Consider the following 23,002-nt stretch of genomic DNA (forward strand, 5'->3'; position numbering starts at 1 on the left):
GATAGGATTGTATGTATGTAGGCAACAACTGCTGGAATCTCCAAGCCAGAGCTGCAGTTGGGAAGAAAGAGCTCCAAAAATGTGTATAGCTCTTTGCTTTTCCCAATGAAGCAAAACAAATTATGCAAAACACATTGATATATGCCAATACCTTAATTTATGAAGGCTGCACAGAATCTCAATTAGTTTGGTGCAGAGTTTTGACTTTTTGCTTGACACAGCCCTGAAAATGCCTATCTGCCTTGCGGTCAATTTATGCATAAAGGACCTAGGAAAAGTTTTCTTTCATGTTACCAAAGACCCAGGGTCCCTCACAAGTTCTAACCCATGGGCTGTAGGAAGTGAGCTAGAAGAAGTATGACCCTTACTATGGATAGGGAAACTGAGGTTCCAGCCATATTTGCATTCATGTGAAGGGTATCACTTAGCTATGCTGAAGTATGGAGATGCTGCTACTGTCAAGTGAAGAGACCATGGGTGGCTTATTATGCATTTTTATTAGACTTAATTCTTCTCACTGGTGTAAATCAGTAGTTAGTAAGTACCAAATAATAGCTAATAATTTTCCCCAACCAATAGCTGTGCTGTAGTCTGACTCTGAGTTACTAAACAGTAAGTGAAGCAGCGTTACCATAAAATGGTGCATGGAAGGTATTATGTACATAGTATATTCTAGAGCAAGCTGAGGTGAAAGATCTCATACATATAAACAACCACTGGAGAGATTTCCAGGCTGCAAGATATGATTGCACAACTGGGAAATTAGCCTGAGATTGCAGCTGACACCACTGTGCAGTTGTGGCTCAGCAAACCCTTTATTTCTTGAGTCACAGATCTCCACTCAGGGCAGGAGCTTTGCTCCAAAGACATGGACGTGTAATTTTCATGTGCATTCTCTCTCAGCACACACTGTTCCAAGGCTGACGGCCCATGTCAGTTTCTCTCAGTCATCAGCAATAATGCCACCCGGTGTATCTGACAGGAAATTGTTCAAGGTGTGGGCAAACAAATTTTCAATTTATTTTTGGAAATGTAAAGTTTGGAAACAACAATTTCAAATGCTTTTCATTTATTAAGAATTGTGACTTTTGATTATCTGTGTTTGAATGCAGATTTAGTTACTCTATAGTCCACAATGTGCACCCCTGTGCATACCATTTATATTGTATTGTGCTTGTGGCAATGCAGCCTCTCACACTGATTTTCCTCTCAGAAAAAGTTTTCAGAATGCTTGCAGTCCAGCTTCCATGAGAGAAGTGAAAGTTCCCAGTTTGGTTGGGATTAAGACTTCAAAACATCCTTAGACACAAGAATAGCTTTCTTGTGGAAGAGGCTGAGGACTGGGATAAATCCTACTTATTACTCTGAGACTACTCTGGAAGGTAGAGAGGTTAAGGGTCAGAGCTAAGGTGGGCGAAGGAATGAGGGAGATTAGGCGATGGATTTTAGAAACAGGAATGGCAGGTGAAGGATGAGGGTTGAAAAGAACAGAGATGACAGGAAACTGGTGTGAGAAAAGGCAAAAGAGAGAGAAGATTTTTTTGGGGGGGAAACTTGCAACACTTGAGGTCTGGAGGGAGTTGTATGTATGGCAGTGAACAGAGACAGTCCAAGAGTCAGCGTGGTGAAGAAAGTGGGACAAAATAGGCAGTGAACTGAGAAAACTGGGATCTGAAGAAACAATTAGACAGCTGGTCCTACTACTAGGTAGAGTGAGGAAGCCTCCTCAGGTAACTGTAGATGTCATGAAAGAACAGTAAATGGTTAGCTATTTAATTTATTATTCTTTCTTTTTTTTTGTCCCAGAGAAAGGCATGTGTGAGGTTTTCTGACCCTGGTACTAAACTATGCATCTTAACTGGGATGGGGTGCTATTTGCTGTTCAGCCAAGGCCAGAAAAATGTCTTGGGCTGGTGGTAGTGGAGAAATGGAGTTAAAGGAAGGAGAGATCAAGGAGAAAACAGGAAGAGGCAAAATTTCACACTGGAACTAAAGACGCTGTGAACTACTGGCAAGGAAGAGCATGAGCAAGGGAGGCTTGGAAGGATGCCACCTATGCATACACATAGGTTTCATGTCTAATGTCCATTCTCTATAGGGCAAGCATCATTAGGGCTCAGGCATAATTTAACAGGAGCTAGAGACATATTTCACAACTGTTGGATTTTGGGATTTGTGAGATTTGGCTCTCTAATCTCAGACTGGTATTTGGTATGGCGTTCAAGTGAAGTAAATGTACACAAAAGCAGAAAGGGGAAACAAGCCAGTTTTGGTCTCTTACTTATACAAAGCTAAAATGAGAAATCTGACACTTTATCACAGCTACCCCACATGCTATTACCAGAGCTAATTAAAGCTGTCACTAGTTGCTGATTACTGCCTGCCTGCCTGCCAATACATATCTCACATGTTCAAGGGATAATTGATTCTGCAGATCATATAAAATGCCTGAGCAAACCAAAATGGAAATCACTGTCTATCACTATCTATCACTGTCTGCAAGTTAAGTTGATAAGCCTCAGCAAGTCTTACATGTACATATGCTGGCTATCAGATAGAGGTGTGTGTGTGTGTGTACTGTGTATATGTGTAGGAGAGGCAGAGAGCATTTGATACCCCTTGATTTTGCCACTAACAGGACTCTCTGCTATCTCTGTTCCCTCTTATTGCCTCCAAAATGCTTCAGAAGATCATTTCAACACAAATGGATTTTGAATTACATCAAAGTCTTATGTCAGTATAGTGCTTTGGGTACTTAAATGTTTCTGCTGAAATTTCAAATATCAGAACTGACCAAGTATTTATTTATTTAAATGCTTATATACTCATTTATAACAGTTATATATACACACAATAAAAAACACATAAATGTTAAAATCACAGTCACCGGCTATTACAGAAAACATTTTCTTCATTGTCTCGATAAGCCTAGCGGCATAAAAAAAATTCAGCAAATGTTTAGAAGTTGATACAGAAGATGCCTGATGACTCTTTATTGGAAGAGTATTCCACAGGACTCTGCCAATGACACAGAAGACTTGGTTTCATGTTGACATCAAATGACCCTCACCAACTCAGGTACGGAATCCAAAGATTAACAAATTGATGTAGCAAACGTCAGTCTCACGTGGCATTCAGAATTAACATGGAAGTAAGTTGTATTAAAATATTTATTATGTTAGCACATGAGTATGCTGCCACCACCTGTATCCACTGACTGGTTCTATTCTTCGTTTCCCAACTCCCATCAGACATCCAGCATGCATCTCTGCCCACATCTTCTATTTATTCCTCTATACCACTTCCCTCCATATTTCCTACTCCTCTTAGTGATCCGTACCTCTTCTTCCTTTCTTTCTTTAGCTTGCGCTTGCTGACTATGCTTCCAGTGGCCACTTTACTCAATCCTCTGCCTGCCTCTTATCTCCTTTTTTTAGGCTCCAGTTTCCTATGTCCTTCCAACTCTTAAGAGATGTGGCTTTACTAGAAATAGTCAGTTGAATTCCTGTGCCCTTGATGAAGGTTTCCATCAAAATGTATTAGGCAGTTCATTAAAGTTTCATACTAATATATTGTTCAGCCCCATTTTGAGACTTGCTCTCTCCCCCTTTTTTCCCCTGTCTTATATTTGGTGCTAGCCTCTGTCTTGCTTTTTTCCTCTTTTCTTTTGTGCCTGCTCAAGAGCTCTGCATGGCCAGAAGCAAGCCAGAAGACATTGCAATTGTTAGGATCTATGGACTATAATGGTATTTTGGGGGATTAAGAGCATGCAGTAAACACTAAGCAGTAGCTACAGTTTAGCTTGGTAGAAATTACACTGAGAATCTGGTATGGGAAAAATAACAAACTAAATTAGTTGTAGGAAATTCATTTAGATAGAAAGGACCTACATCTGACAAACTAGATAGGAGATGCTGCAGAAGAGATGTCTGCTGCATCTGTGCTCCTCCTCAGGGAGCCATGCTGGCAAGAAGAACAAAGGAAGATTGAGATCAGAGGAGTAGAAATGATATCATTTTCCCCTAAGAGTATCAGTTTACACCTGGAAGGGAAGGTCAGTTTAGGTGAGAGTGGACAGAACAGTCTAGGAATCTAGGAGGACTTCTCTCTATCTCTCCACTCCCCATGTAGCATGCAGTCCCTTCTCAGGCTTCAAGCTGTTGCACTATCACATTTCCAACAGCAGGTTCAGTCCAATGCTCTATAGTTAGCTACAAACAAAGTTATGGTTTATGCCTTACTTGTAACAGATACCGAAGGCAATTGCTGCCAACAGGAAATGGCTAGTGCCATAGAGAGAAACAATGTATATTCGTGCCCATTAGCAGGTTCAAGAAAATTATTGGTGAAGTTAATAAGAAGACAAAGCATCAAACATATTAGATTGCAGCCTTTTAAAGAAAGGGTATAATTGGCCATTCCTTCAGATCTCGCCTGAAAGCCAAGAGCGAATGTGAAGTGCTAACATACCTTGATTTCCCACAAAGAGACCTCTAAATGGAGCCAGAATCAAATCTGGGCAAGGGCAAAGTCCCTTAATTCTATTTGTCCATTTACCCTGGGAAAGCCATCCAAGAAGAGTTGACACATCAGAGCCAGAATACAGGTCAATAAGAAACTCTTGTCAGATCAGCATCAAGTCAAGCATACCTTGCATACCGCTTGAATTACAACAGCACCTGGTACACAAGGTAGCGTGTGCTGGGCTCCAGTGTGCATTTTATAATGACCTGAACTGGATAAGCAAAGCAGGTATTTGGAACTTCAGGGCACTACTATAACATAGAGAGAGACTGGTGCTGGAGAAAAAGCAGAGAGAGAATACAGAGAACATTGTTGCATGGACTGAACTGAAGCAAAGGAGAGAGAACTCAAAACTAACCATCATCCAGTAGTTCATTGGCATTAAGTATGAGAGATTGATTGTCTTGCCTTGTATAGAATAGCTGTATGTTGTCCACCTGGCTATAATTACATATTTGTTCCACCTGACTGGCATCATTGTGTTGGCCTTTGTTTGATCCAGGTCACCCAAACTGGTGTACCTTTGGGTGTGGCCACACAAACTGATGGGAATGGATAAGAATGGCTTTGAGCACTTTTGTAAAGTGCAAACCTTGTGCAGAAGAATTTGCAGCTTCTATGCATTATGGAGACTGACTGGAGCAGTGCATGGTCCTAAGATTCCATATGTTCTTATGCCACTGTATGGAATATATTTCCATCTGAGATTTCTCAAGATGTGAATAATTCCTTTGTGGTTGTAATGACCTTTTGTGGTTTCCTGGTATTACAAAATACGTGACAGCATCATGGCCAGAGTAAATAAGAAGCAATGCAAGGGTTAAATAAAAGTTATAAAGCAAAAGATTCAGTATTGTAATAACTCAAGAATTGGGGTCTAGGTTATTATGGCCATTAAAAAATAGTTTGTGGGTTAATATATATTGCATCCTCATAACTTTCACTATCATCAAAGCTTGTCCCCTGAACCTCTGCTAAGGATTGCAACTCCATACACACCCCACCCAACAGAGCTTCAGTGCTTTTTTATAGCTGCATAACTGGCAGAAAGTCAATAAGTATGACACAGTGTATTTATGTATTTATCCCTGCTAAAGGCTCAGAGAGACCATGTCAAATCTAGTCTCTCTCCTTTTAATGATCTCATGAAGCTGTGCTAATGTTGAGGTTTGTCTTTCTATCCATGTGACACTGCAGCTGGACTGATACAAAGTAGATTATCTAAGTACTGGCCAACTCAGAATTTCGTTATTGCAACGTTTTCTAGTACCTTGGAGACTGCGGCTAAAATCCTTTACACACTTACTGGGGAGTAAGCTCCATCAATCACAATGGAACTTTCCTTTGAGAAATATACTCAGTCTTACACTGTGTGTGCTGGCAGTGCCATCCAATGCATATTACTCAGAAATAGGACCTTCTGAATTCAGCGGGGCATACTCCCAGGTAAATGTGTATGGAATTGTTGCCTCAAATTCACTTTAACACGTGGAAGAGAAGTAGGTGTAACAAATGATACAAACAGGAATGTGCAGCAAAGGAATTTTATTTGAACTGTTCAGTTCTTACAATGACAATATCCCATCTTTGCTATACTGACCTAGAAGATTTTTTAGAAAATATGTACAATATGTCAACAAGATCAGTAATACCTGGCAGTTCTTTATTGTGGCTATATTTTTGGTTTTTTGCTATGTTAAGTTTTGAAAAATTTAATAAAGAATAAATGCAAATAAAATATGAAATAGCTTCTGCCCTAGCCCATGTTGAGCATTCCCAATAACTACTTCTTTAAATATCAGCATTCAACATTTTGGGCCCTCCTTTAATTACAGTAGTAATTAAATTACTTACCGTAGTTGACACAGTGGTGGCTGGTGCCCACTAGACTTGGTATGGCTACTATGGGGTGTGTGGCCAATGGGGTCATGGGGGAGTGGCCAAGTTTTGGTTTTCTCCCCATCCTCCTCCCTAGCAAACATACTGTGGATACTTAAGCATTCCAGTTTTGCATACAGCACCTAACTGAACTGAAGTGTTTTACTTTGGTTCAGAAAAGATTCTGGCTGCTGTCAAGTTGCTTCTCTAATGGGGGGAAAGTTGTGTGACCTCCACCTGTTCTGGATCTTTCCCTATACTCCTCATTTGCGAAGAAATAGTGGACACTTAAATATTGCAGTTTTAGTAATACTTAGCACCTAACAGAGGTGTAGTCTTATGCTTGCTGTCATGAATGTATACACAGTTAAGTCATACCTCTTCAGCAGTGAACAGAAAACTAGATCTCTGCTCATTAAAGTAATGTTCTCTCGATTCTTTTTTAACACAAACACACACACACATACACACACACACACACAGAGAGAGAGAGAGAGAGAGAGAGGGAGGGAGAATTGCTGGAAACTCACATTTAGTAGGCACTAGCTCCATTGAATACAGTGGAGTTTAGTTACTTCTGAATAAGATGAAGAGGATTGTGTTAATAACCAGCAGTGGTTGGAAAATTCATTTTAAAAAGGAACACAATACTTCAAGTTCATCCAAATGCACTTTTCATTTGTAACAATTTCTGTCTGCCACACAGTTGTGAAAGGCACAAGAGTGCTGCTGTCCCCCAGTGCCAACCCTCAACCATACGAAGAACTCTAGTGAAGATAAAAAAAGAAAAAAACACACATTTGGGCAACTTGATAATATATTTTTAAATTAAAGCTTATTTAAAATGAGCATCTGTAATTGTATAAATGTAATGGTTAGGTTGTTGGACTAGGACAGCCTTTCCCAACTAGTGTGCCTCCAGATGTTGGACCACAATTCCCATCTTTCCTGACCATTGGCAATGCTGGCTGAGGCTGATGAGAGTTGTGGTCCAACAACATCTGGAGGCACACTGGTTGGGAAAGGCTGGACTAGGACCTGGAAGACTAGGGTTCAGTTCTACAACCCCTTAAATAAACACTGTGGGGCTTACTTCTAAGTAAAAATAATAGGATTATTGAGTTACTACAATTAAATCATACTTCTTGGTATAGTTAACCATTACATATGCGAGACTATGTATCATTTCTATGGAGAAAAACAGAAAATATTATGTTCAGGAGTATGTTTTATTTAAGGCCAGGCTTATTTCCTGGTACACAGAAAGAACCTCCCTGAACCTGGAGCAGTGTATTTAAGTATCATAAATAATAGTTATTGCCTAAAGATCTCCAGAGTTTCTTTTTTTAAAAAGAAAACCAATCCTGTAACCTATAAGTTCCTATTGCTCAGAGAAAAAATATGGCGGCGGGGGGGCGGGGAAACAAGAAGCCAAAGTGTTAGAAAAGCATATGGTCAGTTCTGAATACTGTAGCAGGATGTTCCACAAATTCCTCCAGTATTCCTCTGGTGTGGGGACTCAGACATTCACAAAGTATATTTAAATCTCTTGGTTTTTATAAAAGCAGGGATTTGCTTAACTCAAAATTACTTTTCCTTTTGATCAACCATATTTACATAGGTCCCACCTCCTCACTCAATGTAAAATTGGGGCTGGAAGTGTGCAACAACCACACACATGCCCTGCTAATTGGGTTACCAATGCCAGGATCCCTGTGTTATCAACTACTCTCCTGCTCTCTTTTCCCTTCGCTCCTATTGTGAAAGACATCGTCCTGGTTTTCAGAAAGAACATAAACATCTGGTCTTCTTCAAAGTACTCCTAAACTTTTTGTTTTAATTAAAATAATTAAGAGTGGCTGTACTATAGCCAGTGTGGATTTTTCACATTCCGCAATGTTAAATGGAAAATACCCCCATACCATTCTGATGCTTCTCATAAGCTCATTTCAAAACAAAACCTTACAAATTGTATAGTCCTGAACTCAGAAATGCTTGCTTAATAACCCTCTCAATTTTCATGGTGATAAACAAAACAGTCAGAGAGAATCGAGAGTTCAAGGTCTAAAGAGAGAGAAAAAAACCCAGAGCCTTTTTGGACTTTTTTCTGAGTTCTCATAATCTGTTGAAATTAATTAAAAATCAGTCATGTTCACAGAGTACCTGTAATCCTGTTACTGACCTTGCCCCATACTCTGACCTTCATCTTCTGTAGTTTAAATGTTTAAAAAAATGCCTGGCTGATTTTTAATTAATTTAATAAATTTTGCATTGAACTGAATTGCAAGTGTTGCCACCGCTCACCATATGCTCAGAGGCACATTTCTTCCAAGCTACACAGGAAGTGGATTGGACTGTGAAAGACCAACCCAAATTGTGTTTGCATTTTGACAAATTTGTAGGGCAGTCCAATATCTCAGAGAGGAGGCCAGGTCTCCTGCTCCCCTGGTGCATTCACTATAGCTGTCCAATTTCCCTGCTTTTTAAAGTTTGATAGAAATATCTGTGGGCCATAGGTACATTCTTAAACTGCATGTTTTTTTTTTGCCTATTAGTGAATTATAATAAATTCTTGCTTTTATCCCTATGGGGGTTAATTATCTTGTACAAGCCCATATCAAATGTTCAGATACTTTTACATAAATAAAAAGAAATTTAAAAGGTCCAGCCCACTTTTGGGGCAGTTTGCCACCAAGAATCTCCTCTCCCTTCTCTCCTGACAGTAAAAAAGGTCAAGTCCAGGTCCAGCCCATCAAGAAACCATATTCTCTCCCCCCCACACACACACCTATGATGCCAGTCAAACATTGGGGGGGGCAGTTTGCCACCAAGAATCTCCTTTCCCTGACAATAACCATGCCCAGTTTAGCCATGAAGAAACCAGATTCCCCCCTCCTTATGATGCCAGCCAAACATGTTTGGGGCAGTTTGCCACCAAGAATCTCCTCCTCCCTCACCCTGATAATAAAAAGGCCCAGTCCAACCCATGAAGAAACCAGATTCTCTCCTCAAACCACCTTATGATGCTAGCCAAACATTTTTGGGGCAGTTTGTCACCAATAATCTCCTCTTCCTCCAAACCCAACAATAAAAAAGGCCTAGTCTGGCTCATGAAGAAACCAGATTTCCCTGAGGGGCAGTTTTCCACCAAGAAGAATTTCCTCTCTCTTTCTAACTCCCTACAATAAATAGGGCCCAGTCTGGTCTGTGAAGAAAGCAAACCTGCTTTACCAGCTCTTCTGTCACTGATATATCTCTATATATCTGAGCATGCTCAGAACTAAAGTGTGATTCTGATATAGGCTAAAGAGTCTATTGCACTGCATTGGAAAGAGCATTACCATGACCTCCTTAATTGTAACTCTATTGTGGCTGATGAGGTCTTCTCGCAAATCCCACAACAACAAATTAGAGATGAGCTTGCAGTATCCCCTAATTTGGATGAAGTCAGTAAAGCCATTAATCAAATGAAGAATAACAAAGCTAGTGGACCTGATGGGATTCCTGCTGAAGTCTTTAAAGAAGGTGGGCCTGAACTTACACAACAACTTCATAAGCTCATCAAAAAAATCTGGATGAGGGAGGAGATCCCGGAAGACTTTAGGGATGCCATAATTATCACTCTTTTCAAGAAGGGTGATAGAACAGATTGTGGGAACTGCCGAGGTATCTCTCTTCTAGCTACCGCAGGTAAAATCCTTGCAAGGATCCTCGCAAATTGTCTCCTACCTATCTCAGAAGACATCCTCCCTGAATCCCAAAATGGTTTCCGCCCTTCCAGGGGCACAGTGGACATGATCTTCACTGCATGACAGCTTCAAGAAAAAAGCAGGGAGCAAAACTGACCTCTGTATATGGCATTTATTGATCTGACTAAGACCTTTGATACTGTAAATAGAACTGTTCTCTGGACCATCCTTCTGAAAATTGGATGCCCTGATAAATTTGTGAATATTTTGCGACTCCTCCATGACAACATGACGGCAACAATTTTGGATAACAATAGCTCTCAAAGTGACCCATTCAAAGTGGGATCAGGCGTCAAACAGGGATGCGTCATTGCTCCAACCTTATTTGCTACTTTCATCACCATGATTCTACACCTTGTTGAGGGGAAACTTCCCACTGGCGTGGAAATCACATATCGAACAGATGGAAAGTTTTTTAATCTCAGTAGGCTGAAAGCAAGAAGGTAATTACAACCTCTGTCATAGAACTTCAATGATTATGTAGTCTCCGCACATTCAGAGGAAGATCTTCAAACTATCCTAAATGTCTTTGCAGAAGCATATGAAAAGCTTGGCCTCTCGCTTAACATCAAAAAAACCAAAGTGCTTCATCAGCAAGTGCGAACCAATCCCTCTCTAGCACCATCAATCCAGCTTAATGGTGCAACGCTGGAGAATGTCGATCACTTTTCTTATCTTGGCAGCCATCTCTGTAAAAGCTGACATTGACGCTAGAATTCAGCATCGTCTGAGCTCTGCAAGTGCTGCATTCTCCCAAATGAAGCGTAGAGTGTTTGAGGATTGGGATATTCACAGGGTGACCAAAATGCTTATTTACAAAGCCATTGTACTACTGACCTTACTGTACGCCTGTGAAACATGGACCATCTATAAACACCACTCCCAACTTCTTGAAAGATTCCACCAACACTGCCTCCAGAAAAGTCTGCAAATTACTTGGGAAGATAGACAGACTAATGTTAGCATATTGGAAGAAGCAAAGACTACCAGTGTTGAAACAATGATCCTCCAACATCAACTTTGCTGGACTGGCCATGTTGTTCGAATGCCTGATCACTGTCTTCCAAAGCAGCTACTTTACTCCCAACTTAAGGATGGAAAACGGAATATCGGTGGACAGCAAAAGAGGTTTAAAGATGTTCTCAAAGCTAATCTAAAAAAAAGTAAAATGAGCATCGAGAACTGGGAAGCCTTGGCCCATGAGCGTCCCAATTGGAGGTCGGCCATTATCAAAGGTGCTATGGACTTTGAAGAAGCAAGAGTACAGGGCGAAAGGGACAAGCGAGCTAAGCGGAAAGTACGTCAAGCAAATCCTCATTGTGACCATCTTCCATCTGGAAACTTATGTCCTCACTGTGGGAGGCTGTGTGGTTCCAGAATTGGCCTCCACAGTCACTTACAGACCCTCTGTTAAAGACCTTACCCTGGAAGACAATCTTACTCGGCCATGAGTGATCGCCGATGAATGACCAAGTAGGCTGCTCTTGAAGCAGTCTAGATTCCCCACTAATGTGCTATAGTGGCTATGTTAGATAGGCCTCTTAACAGATGTAGTAGCCTCCATTGAGTGGGCATGTTCTTGGTTGAGCAAACCAGGAATACAGGAACCCTGTTAAGAATGAAAAACAAAATAATTAACTATCTTCATCTCTATGCTTCGCAACAGAGAAGGAGTATCTTACGGGTACAGCACTTGTAAACTACAGCATAGGCTGCCTATCCTTTTATTCATATTTGTTAAGGTGTGAACTTGCTTCTCCCTTTCATTTACTTTTCCTGTTAAGACAACGCTTGTCAGACTTGGTAATCTCTTACAGCACAATTGGAACTTGTTGCTTTCACAGCACTTACAATACTGTCATGGTTAGAAGTACATGCTTTAATTTCTTCCAGTATTGATTCATTCTATAAGAGTAAAGGATTTTAAGTAAATGGCTTAATAACAACAAAATGCAGAATGCTGAAATTTATCTTCCAGTGGCTATGTTTACAGCTCCTATTTACTTGCAGAATATGTTCGTACTGTGGGAAACTGAACAAAAATAAGTCAATTTTATTTTTTTTAAAGCTGCTTTCTTTGTTTTAAAAGTGAAGCATAACTGATAGATACCAAAAGAGGAAGTTGTTTCCATTTAGATGCAGCCTTTCCTAACTATTGAGTCCCCAGATGTTGCTGAACTACAATTCCCATCATTCCTGACTATTGACCATGCTGGCTGGGGCTGATGGGAGTTGTAGTCCAACAACATCTGGGGACTCAACAGTTGGGAAAAGCTTATCTAAAGGTATTGTGTATTTTGACACCTTATTAGAATGTATTATTCATCAAGGGCAGTGCTCAACAATACCCAACCCTCAGGTACTCATTTGGCAGAAAATAGGAGTTACAATGGAAATATCCATGTATACTATGTATCCAGGTTTGTGGAGCCTAATGATCTTCCTGAAGAAAACAGATCATAGTAATCAATGTCTGGATTCCTCCTGACTTTGAATGCCAGCTAACTGAGAAAATGAAGTGAATTAATTAAAACAGAAACTTACAGGGACCCAGATAAGCTCCTTAGTCAGAGAAATTGATTAAGAAAAAATTAATCAATTTCTGACTGTCTGTGAGAAATATAAATTAAAAGAATGCCAAAGTGATTTCACTGGGACTGTCACTAACCTAAGGAAAAGATCTGTACTAACTGGCAACCTGGGGTTTTTATTCAACTAGATGTCACAGCACTTCTGTTGCTGAGTGATCAGAAATACTCACCGTTTTAAATGGGTTAGGTTAGCACTACCAGTTGGGGCTGAGGACCATTAGCAAGCCCAGGGAAGGGACTTAGTGATTAACATAAGACTTTTTTCTCAGTTTAAATGAGAAAGCCTTAAACCACTCTATCTGGTGGCTATAAAGCACCACATCAAAGGTGGGAATTTTCTCAGGATGCCAATCTGTTCTAGATGGATTCCCACCTATATCTCCTAATCCATCATTGCACGTTTTTGGGGTCTGTGAGATTTTTACAGATCACAATCTGTAAAGTATGATTAATAATCACAGTTAATATAGAGAATCACTCTGTTCATTACATAGGCTTTAACCCTTGCTAATGCTACTCAGCCCTGATCTTCATAGTTTTATGCTAGTTCTCCACTTGTCCAGTTCCATGGAACTTGAGGCACACAGGGGAAGGAGGCAATGACTGGAGAAGGCAAGCTGAAGTCAGTTCAAAGTAAAGGGTTGTCAATAACAGGACATTGGAGAGCTCCAAGGGGGCCTTACTGGCTGAAATACTCTTTCTGGACAATGATGATGCCCTGAATTCCCCCTGTGCCCACCAGATCTAGTATAACCTGTGTCAGGGAACCCTAGTGTATCATTACATCCTCCCTCAAAGTGATAGGATATTGGCAGAAGGGAAGGGGAAATCAGCAGAGCAATATGGGGCCTTTCTGCCCTGAGAATCACACAGTAGTATATACTTACTTTTTTCAAGGTAGACTTCAGACTCTCTTATAGCATACCAGCGTGTCTCAGTGCACAGTTTGGGAATGTATTGTTCTAGTCTGGCCCCCTCCCCTTAACAGGCTCTCTGCTGCAGAACTGACTGGATGGTATAAGACTTAAATTTTTGTTACTTTATTCAAATATGCCTTTTAGTAAATTTGCAAGATTAGATCTGCTATCTCCCCCACTCCAACAGAGGAACAAAATCTTTAGGAGGAATTCCTCAGATGAGAAATGCATAGCTCTGCATAGATGATGTCCTTTGTTGTTGTTGTTATGTGCCTCCAAGTCAACTATGACTTATGGCGACCCTATGAATCAGTGACCTCCAAGAGCAACTGTCATGAACCACCCTGTTCAGATCCTGTAAGTTCAAGTCTGTGACTTCCTTTATGGAATCAATCCATCTCTTGTTTGGCCTTCATCTTTTTCTACTTCCTTCTTTTTTTCCAAGCATTATTATCTTTTCTAATGAATCATGTCTTCTCATTATGTGTCCAAAGTATGACAACCTCAGTTTCATCATTTTAGCTTCTAGTGATAGTTCTGGTTTAATTTGTTCTAACACCCAATTATTGGTCTTTTTAGCAGTCCATGGTATCCACAAAGCTCTCCTCCAACACCACATATCAAATGAGTTGATTTTTCTCTTATCAGCTTTTTTAACTGTCCAACTTTCACTTCCATACACAGAAATCGGGAATACCATGGTCTGAATGATCCTGACTTTAGTGTTCAGTGATACACCTTTGCATTTGAGGATCTTTTCTAGTTCTCTCACAGCTGCCCTCCCCAGTCGTAGCCTTCTTCTGATTTCTTGACTATTGTCTCCATTTTGGTTAATGATTGTGCCAAGATATTGATAATCCTTGACAAGTTCAGTGTCCTCATTGTCAACTGTAAAGTTGCATAAATCTTCTGTTGTCATTACTTTAGTCTTTTTGACGTTCAGCTGTAGTCCTGTTTTTGTGCTTTCCTCTTGAACTTTCATCAGTATTCATTTCAAATCATTACTGGTTTCTGCTAGTAGTATGATATCTTCTGCATATCTTAAATTATTGATATTTCTCCCTCCGATGTTCACACCTCCTTCATCTTGGTCTTATCCTGCTTTCCGTATGGTATGTTCTGCGTATAGATTAAATAAATAGGGTGATAAAATACACCCCTGTCTCACATCCTTTCCAATGGGGAACCAATCGGTTTCTCCATATTCTGTCCTTACAGTAGCCTCTTGTACAGAGTATAGGTTGCGCATCATGACCATTAGATGCTGTGCCACTCCTACTTCTTTTAAAGCATTCCATAGTTTTTCATGATCTACACAGTCAAAGGTTTTGCTGTAATTTATAAAGCACAGGGTGATTTTCTTCTGATATCCCTTGGTCCGTTCCATTATCCAACGTATGTTTGTGATATGATCTCTGGTGCCTCTTCCCTTTCTAAATCCAGCTTGGACGTCTGGCATTTCTCACTCCATATATGGTAAGAGCCTTTGTTGTAGAATCTTGAGCATTGCTTTACTTGCATGGGATATTAAGGCAATAGGTCCATAATTACTGCATACTGGGATCCCCTTTCTTTGAAACTGGGATGTATATGGAATGCTTCCAGTCTGTGGGCCATTATTTAGTTTTCCATATTTCTTGACAGATTTTAGTCAAAATTTGGACTGATTCAGTCTCAGTAGCTTGTAGCAACTCTGTTGGTATGCCATCTATTCCTGGTGATTTGTTTCTTCCAAGTATTTTAAGAGCAGCTTTCACCTCGCATTCTAAAATGTCTGGTTCTTCATCATATGGTTCCTCTGTGAATGAATCTGTCATCCTTGCATCTCTTTTATAGAATTCTTCAGTGTATTGCTTCCATCTTCCTTTTATTTCATCTCGGTCAGTCAGTGTGTTCCCCTGTTGATTATTCAACATCCCTACTCTTGGTTTAAATTTCCCTTTCATTTCTGTAATCTTTTGGAACAGGGCTCTTGTTCTACCCTTTTTGTTGTCCCCTTCTATTTCTATACAGTAACTATTGTGATAGTTCACTTTGTCCCTACGTACTAGTCATTGTATTGTTGCATTTAGGGTTCTGACTGTGTTTCTATCTCTTTTTGCTTTTGCTTTCCTTCTCTTTAACCATTTGAAGAGTTTCCTCTGTCATCCATTGAGGTCTTTCTCTCTTTTTAACTAGAGGCATTGTCTTTTTGCATTCTTCCCTGATAACATCTCTGACTTTGCTCCATAGTTCTTCTGGTTCTCTGTCAACTAAGTTTAAAGCCTCAAACCTGTTCCTTATTTGATCTTTATATGCTTCTGGGATGTTTTTTAAATTGTATTTTGGCATTATGATTGCTTTGTTCTTCTTCTTTAGCTTTACTCTGATTTTCGATACAACCTCCACCAGCTCGGTCAGAGAAGCTGCCGGGCAGCAGGGTGGACGGTACACCAGCAGCAACCCTAGTTTACTGTCTCCTCGGCCCAACACCAGGTGCAGGCCCTCACAGCCAGCTCCAAGACAGAGTGGTTTCCTGGTGACAGAGATGGAAGTTCTGTAGACCACAGCAACTCCTTTCCCTCGTCCCTGCAGCCTGTGCTGGTGCTGCAGTGAGTATTCAGGTGGGCAAAGCTGGGTCAGATCAACCCCTCCAAGCTCACCCACCAAGGTCTCGGTAATACACACCAAATTGGCACCTTCATCCACAATCAAGTCATGGATGAGAGTGGTCTTATTATGTACCAATCTGGCATTAAACAACAACACACACAGGCCAGTGGGCACAGTAGATGAACAATGAAGAACCAAACCATGAGAGGAGTGGCAGCAAGGAACAAGGCACAGATAGCCTTGCCTTCGCCTTCTTGGGTAATTCACCACCTCCCCATGGCTATATTTCCCTCTGCCCGTAATCACTGAAATTAGGGTGGCATTACCCATGTTCCTCCATGCTAAGACTCCTTCTAAACACCTAATATGGGCCCAACACAAGCCCACCAACAAAGCCTGCCGGAGCAAATTATCTTAGGAGGCCTCTGCAAGGATTGGGAACAGTCATACCCATTCAGACTTTTTCACACAGGGCCCATCTACTCTCTCTCCTGTCTCATACCCAGGGAGGTCCAGCCTTCTGCCAGTTACAGACTCTCACTTTGAAGGCATCTGGCGACTTTCTCCTCTCATTCAGTTCACTGCACAGCCTCCCACCCTGTGCAGGAACTACACATGCACCACACGCCCTCCCCACCACCAATCTTTAGACTGGTTTAACAGAAAAAGAAAGAAAAAGTAATAGAAGGGGGGTAGCGCCCTCGCCCTCGGGACTCCCTAAGGGGCTCCTGCCCCTTCAGTGGCAACCCCGCCGGCGGCAGACCCGCCACTCAAGGGAAGCTGGGCTTTTATGCCTCCTGGCCCAGCCAGCAGCTGTTGCAAGAGGCTTCGAGATTAACTGCAGCCTCTCTCTGGAGCAAGGGCCAGGCAGGGGGTCCCAGTCCGTGCAGCACTTACCAGGGACCTCAGCTGTCTGGACAGACAGCAGCCCAAAGGAACTAGTAGCAAGCACCCAGATGCCAGATACTCTCTCCCAGGGCAGGTCTTCCTCAGTCCCCTCGTGCTGCAGCTGTACTACATATACATTAATTCTAGGTTCATTCTTTGGCTGCATTCTGGTAGCATGGGCCCTTTCTTTAGCCAGGAATGAAGAACCTGTTGCTCTCCCAGATGTGGTTGGAACACCAAACTTTCATCAGCCCTAGCCAGCATGGCTAATGCTCAGGAATGATGGGGGTTCTAGTCCAACAAGATCTGGAGGCCCACAGATTCCCCATCCCTGCTTTAGGCCAATGTATATGGGCTGCAGTAACAGCCAACATAATAATTATAATATAATATCCTGCCTTCCTCCTGAAGGAGCCCAGGATGGCAAATATAAACAAAACAATTTAACAACAACAACAACAAAGCTTCAAATGTGCCTATACATCCTTCAGTATGAGGCAAGCCTTACTTTTTAGAGTGTACTGTTTGCAGGAATCTACCATACCTGCTTTTAGGAAGAATTGCAAAGCTTTTCTGTTTTTAAAAGTGTTTGGAGACTGATTAGCATTACACCATCCCTGTCACTGAGATATACACACCATAACAGTTATTTCATTTTTAGTGGTAATTTGCCATCAAGAAAATATTCTATTTATTTATTTAATTCAATTCATTTGTATCCCCCCTTTTCCCCAGAACTGGGAGTTAAAACAAATACAGTTAAAGACCTGCAAGTAAAACAAAGTTATAATTAAAATGTAACTAAACTATTTATAGAATTAAAACCATTTAAAACATAGTGACTAAAAACACAAAATAAAAATCAGTAAAACAGCACCCTGTTAATAGCCCTTCCAGTCATTTCCCAAAAGCCTGTCAGAATAGAAAAGTTTTCATCTGCCGATGGAAGGGCAACCAGAAGGGAGCCAGTCTAACCTCCCTAGGAAGGCAGTTCCAGAGCCTGGGGGCAGCCACGAGGAGGCCTCTAGATGTAATGCTGTCTGGTCTACTGAATAGACGAACAGATGTTTCATGTAGGTGCCAAGGAACCAAGAACCATCACTGTAGCCACATGTCCAAGGATATACGAAGTATCAGAATTCAACATATCCCCAAATACCAATTTTTGAAAATTAATGAAATGAAATTAAACAAAAAGTTCTCAACAATGTGTTTCACAGAGTATCAACAATGCATCCTTTTCAACTCAGTTTCGAATGTAAACAGGTGATACAATGTCAGAATTTCATGACTAAACATTTCTTTTCCAGAAACCTTAATTTCTGGACCAGTTACAATTTGGAAGGAATTGTATTTATCTCTTCTAGAAATACATACCTTCTCCTATGAAATGCAACCCTTTCCAATTCTCACTTGGAAAGAAAACCTCTCCCTACTCCACTCTACAGAAGAAAATAAATATAGGAAGAAGTCTCATATCCAGAAAATAAACATGAAGAAAATTATTAATCACCTCATCTTAAGGACTGTTTATTTCTAGTCAGAAGTAAATATACCATATTCCTGTACTTGTATTGTATTATTTGGTTGTTATTTCTATACTTTTTTTTTTAAAGTAGTAGTAAATATACCACATTAACTGCATCATGCACTGGTAAAAAGTGACTAGTTTCATTCTAGAATTCCCACTGGAGCTGCTGAATTTCAAATCAGGTTATATTTAGCTACATACCATTGTTAGGTGACATTCTGTCAAGTGATCAAAGCCCTGTCAAACAATTACTGTGCAGAAGATAAAGGATGCTGGAGAAAATGTTACTGTTGTGATAGCATTTTGACTCTCAGCCTTGCTTCAATTTCAGCATTTCTGCTCTTCAAACTACAGACACAAAGAGGTAGCCAGCTCCACCAATTAAAGGTGCATCCTCCCTCTGCACAAGTCAAGCATGACAGCATGCACTGTGCACCCAGCTGTGTTAAAAACACCAAGGACATGTATATATTACAGTATTTCATCTGCTTTTCCACCAAAGGCCTTCAAAGCAGTGTATAGCATAAAAGACCACTATACTAAAGTAATAAAAATGCAACAGCACTAATCAATATACATAAACAGAATGAACATAAATCTCCAGCAATAGTGGAACAGCAAACCAGGAGAAAATAAAAACTGCTCCAAGCCAAAGGTTTAATGAAACAAAACAGTTTTAACTGAGTGTCTGAACACCTGTGAGGGCCTGATGGGCATCCTGAGGAAGATCTTGTCCCATGTCACTGCCAGTGGTGGTGGGACACAGAGCTTGGCCTCTCCTGAAGAGCTCAACAGATGGGCAGATTCATGTGACAGAAGGCTGTCCTTTAAATACCCCAGTCCCAAACTACTCAGGGCTTTAAAGGATAATGGTCAGCACATTGAATTGTGCTCAGGAACAAACCCGGAGCCAATGCAGATTAATGGGGTTGATTGATCTGTTCCATTAGCTCCTGACAACAATCTGGTTGCAGCAATATATACCAGCTGCAGTTTCCAAATGCTTTCAAAAGACCAAGTTACAAGAAATATGCAAATTACTTATTAGGAAACTATGAGGGTTGTTCCTCAGGGAGGGTATAAGGACTAAGGATCTGTAACAGCACCTCTCCAAACTACAATTCACAGAATTTATTTATTAAAATGTTTTGGTGGTGATGGTGGTGGTAGTGACTGCAGCTGTAACACATAAAGTGTATAAAACCAGCTTGTAATATACTGCCCTGGGTGCCTTTGAGAGGAAGGATGGGATATAAATAAAATAAATAAATATAGAAAGGGCCAAACTTGAACATCTCAACCCAAAGCATGTATTTGGCACAGCTGACTTCATTTTGCTCATTCTTTTTCAGCCATTATAGTAAGGTGACCAGGTTCTCCAACTCATTGTGCTCCAGTAATGTATGTAGAGTATGATGGTCTACTGTAGTGGTTCCCACCCTTTATGAGTGTGGGACCCCCCTCTGGAACTTCAGAAAATTTCATGAATCCCACGTGTTAATTGTTGCTCCTCCTCCTGCTGCTACTCTGGCCATCACCACAATCTGCATGCAGGTGGAGAAACAGGCAGACGAGAGAGAAATCTGCCTGGCAGGAAATTAAAGCCCAATAAATATATAATAAATTTGAACACATAGTTCATGCAAGGCTATATGCAAAATCAAAACAGGAGCAGACTTGCACACTGGGGGTGGGGGCAGCATGTGTGAGCTGGCAGAGAGAGAAAAGAAAAATAAATAGATGTAATGTGGAGGAAGGGGACACTGTTAGAGGGAGGAAAGACATATCAAGTTGTGGGTGGGTAGAGGTTTGGTGGGTCAAAAGAAGGCAGCAAGTAAGAGGTCGTGGTGGTGGCTGGAAGTGCAGAGGAGCAGCCACATGGGAGGGCGGGCACTTGGGACATGAGGACGGGGGGGGAGGGAGGGCTGGAGTAAAGTGGGCTAGGTGCTTCCTTTCTCAGAGTGACCTGTGGTGGCAGCGAGACCTCAAAACAAATGCACATGGTCCCACTCCTCTTCTTTCCCTGACTCCCCCCTCCTGTCCCCTTACACCAAAGGGAGGGTGTCCCACAGGAGGGAGGAGAGGGAAGCAGACAATGAATGCGAAGGGGGAATCCTCCTCAACCACCACCTCTTTCTCTTCCTCTCTTTCTGAGGCAAAGAGATGAGGAGTGACCGCCTCTTCTTTTCTCTCCCTCACACCCCCTCCATCACCACCACCTTCCCCTTAGCCTGGTAATGGCCTGTGTGGGACTATAGGAAAATGCATGGGGAGAGGAAAGTGTGCTGTCACTGCTGCCTGCCTCTTTCTGTGTCTTTTGCATTGCAGGAGTCTGGTGGGTTGTGGGAAGGGGTTCCTAGAAGGCCAGAGGACTCCCCTCCTCTCCACACACCCCTCCCACTTAGTACATGTTTGTTGCCATGTCTGTGCTCTCCTTCTGCTATTGCTGCTGTTGCCACTGGTCTATGCAGCATGCAAAGGCTGGGGCTACCCTTCTCCATAAGGGCTTAAGGAGGTGGGAGTTCAGGAAGAGCAATCAGCAGCTGGTCTCCTTGAGGGATGAAGTGAGGAGCCAGGAATGAAAGTTGCTTGCACTTACTCGATTTGTTTCAGCCATCCTGAAGACTTTAAAAAATAATAATAATAAATAATTCCTCTCTTGGCTCTTCACGGCCCCTCCAGGATGACTTCCTTGCCCCTCTGGGAATCATGAACCCCAGGTTAGGAACCACTGATCTACAGTGTTTGCCATTTAAAGACCTGATTTGGTTTCCAGTCCTGCTTCCCAGGATATATTTTGACATCTTGTATAGTTGTAACATTATGGTGTGTATGTGGAGGAATCTTAACAATCATTTTGTCTGCTCTTCAGACGTTGTACTGGCACATATATGGCAATCCTACCCCGACAAATACCATAGGCTTAGAAAGAGACCAGGCACAAAGATAATGATGCAATTGTGATTTTGAGCTTTTCTGTAAATAGGTGTTACTGAGTTTAGAAAATTGGGTGGGGAGGAAATAAATTCAGCTTATGATTTCATAATGAAGTCTTGATATAAGGCTTCAGAAACTGAGAAAAACTGTGAAGTTGGGATAAAAATAACAAGTGCTGGCTGGCAATAATGATAGTAGGGCTGAGGAAATAAAAGCAAATACTAGAACATGCAGTGAAATGTATTCATGCAGATTCCATATTCTAAAACTTAAATCACAGTCCAATGAGCTCCCTTATGCACACACATGCAGTGGGGTTATTTTTTCTGAACAATAGTCTGTTCATAAATCATTTTTGAAACTCCTGAATATCAAAAGCAGCTAATGGTGCAGTATGCAGTGCAGTGGGTAATCTTCAGCAAAGGGGGAACAACACTACTGTGCATGTCATTGTAACCCATGAACTTACACCTTAAATCTCCACATTCCAAACTACCGGCTGAAGGAGAATTCTTCATGCATTTCCTTCAAAGTAAAATGAAATTGTGGAAGTGCCAGAGCACTGCAGAGATAAACATAAGAACATAGAATCATAGAATCATAGAGTTGGAAGGGGCCTTGTAGGCCATCGAGTCCAACCCCCTGCTCACAGCAGGAAATCCACAGCTAGAGCATCTCCCGCAGATAGCTGTCCAGCCTCTGCTTGAAGACATCCAGCGAAGGGGATCCCACCACCTCCCTAGGCAGTCGGTTCCATTGCCGAACTGCCCTTACTGTCAAGAAGTTGCCCTTACTGTCAAGATAAGAAGAGCCTGCTGGTTCCGGCCAATGACTCATCTAGTCCAGCATCCTGTTCTCACAGTTGCCAACCAGATGCCTGGGGGAAGCCCGCAAGCAGGACCTGACTGCAATAGCACTCTCCCCATCTGTGATTCCCAGCAACTGGTATTTGGAAGCATACCACCTTAGACTATGGAGGCAGAGCATAGCCATCAAGGCTAGTAGCCATTGATAGCCTTATCCTCCATGAAGGTGTCTAATCCTCTTTGGATGGCTTTACATCCAAGTTGGTGGCCATCACTGCCTCTTGTGGGAGCGAATTCCATAGTTTCACTATGCGCTGTGCGAAGTACTTTCTTTTGTTTGTCCTTGTGATGTTCCTATATTAATGTATATATGGTAAGTGTTGTTGTTTTAGAAGATACATGGTAAGTGGAGTGAAAGAGGGGGAGTGAATGGGCAGTAGAATGCGAGATGATTGGCTGAGTGTTTAAAATGGCTGAATGTATAAAAGGAAGAGTGAGAGTGGAATCTGGGGGAGAGAAGAGAAAGAGTGGATTGCTTGGTGAGGTTTGAGAGAGTTGTTTGTCAGGAGAGAGTGGAGAAGGAGGGAGG

Source organism: Rhineura floridana, chromosome 3, assembly GCF_030035675.1.
Source record: "Rhineura floridana isolate rRhiFlo1 chromosome 3, rRhiFlo1.hap2, whole genome shotgun sequence".
Classification (NCBI taxonomy): domain Eukaryota; kingdom Metazoa; phylum Chordata; class Lepidosauria; order Squamata; family Rhineuridae; genus Rhineura; species Rhineura floridana.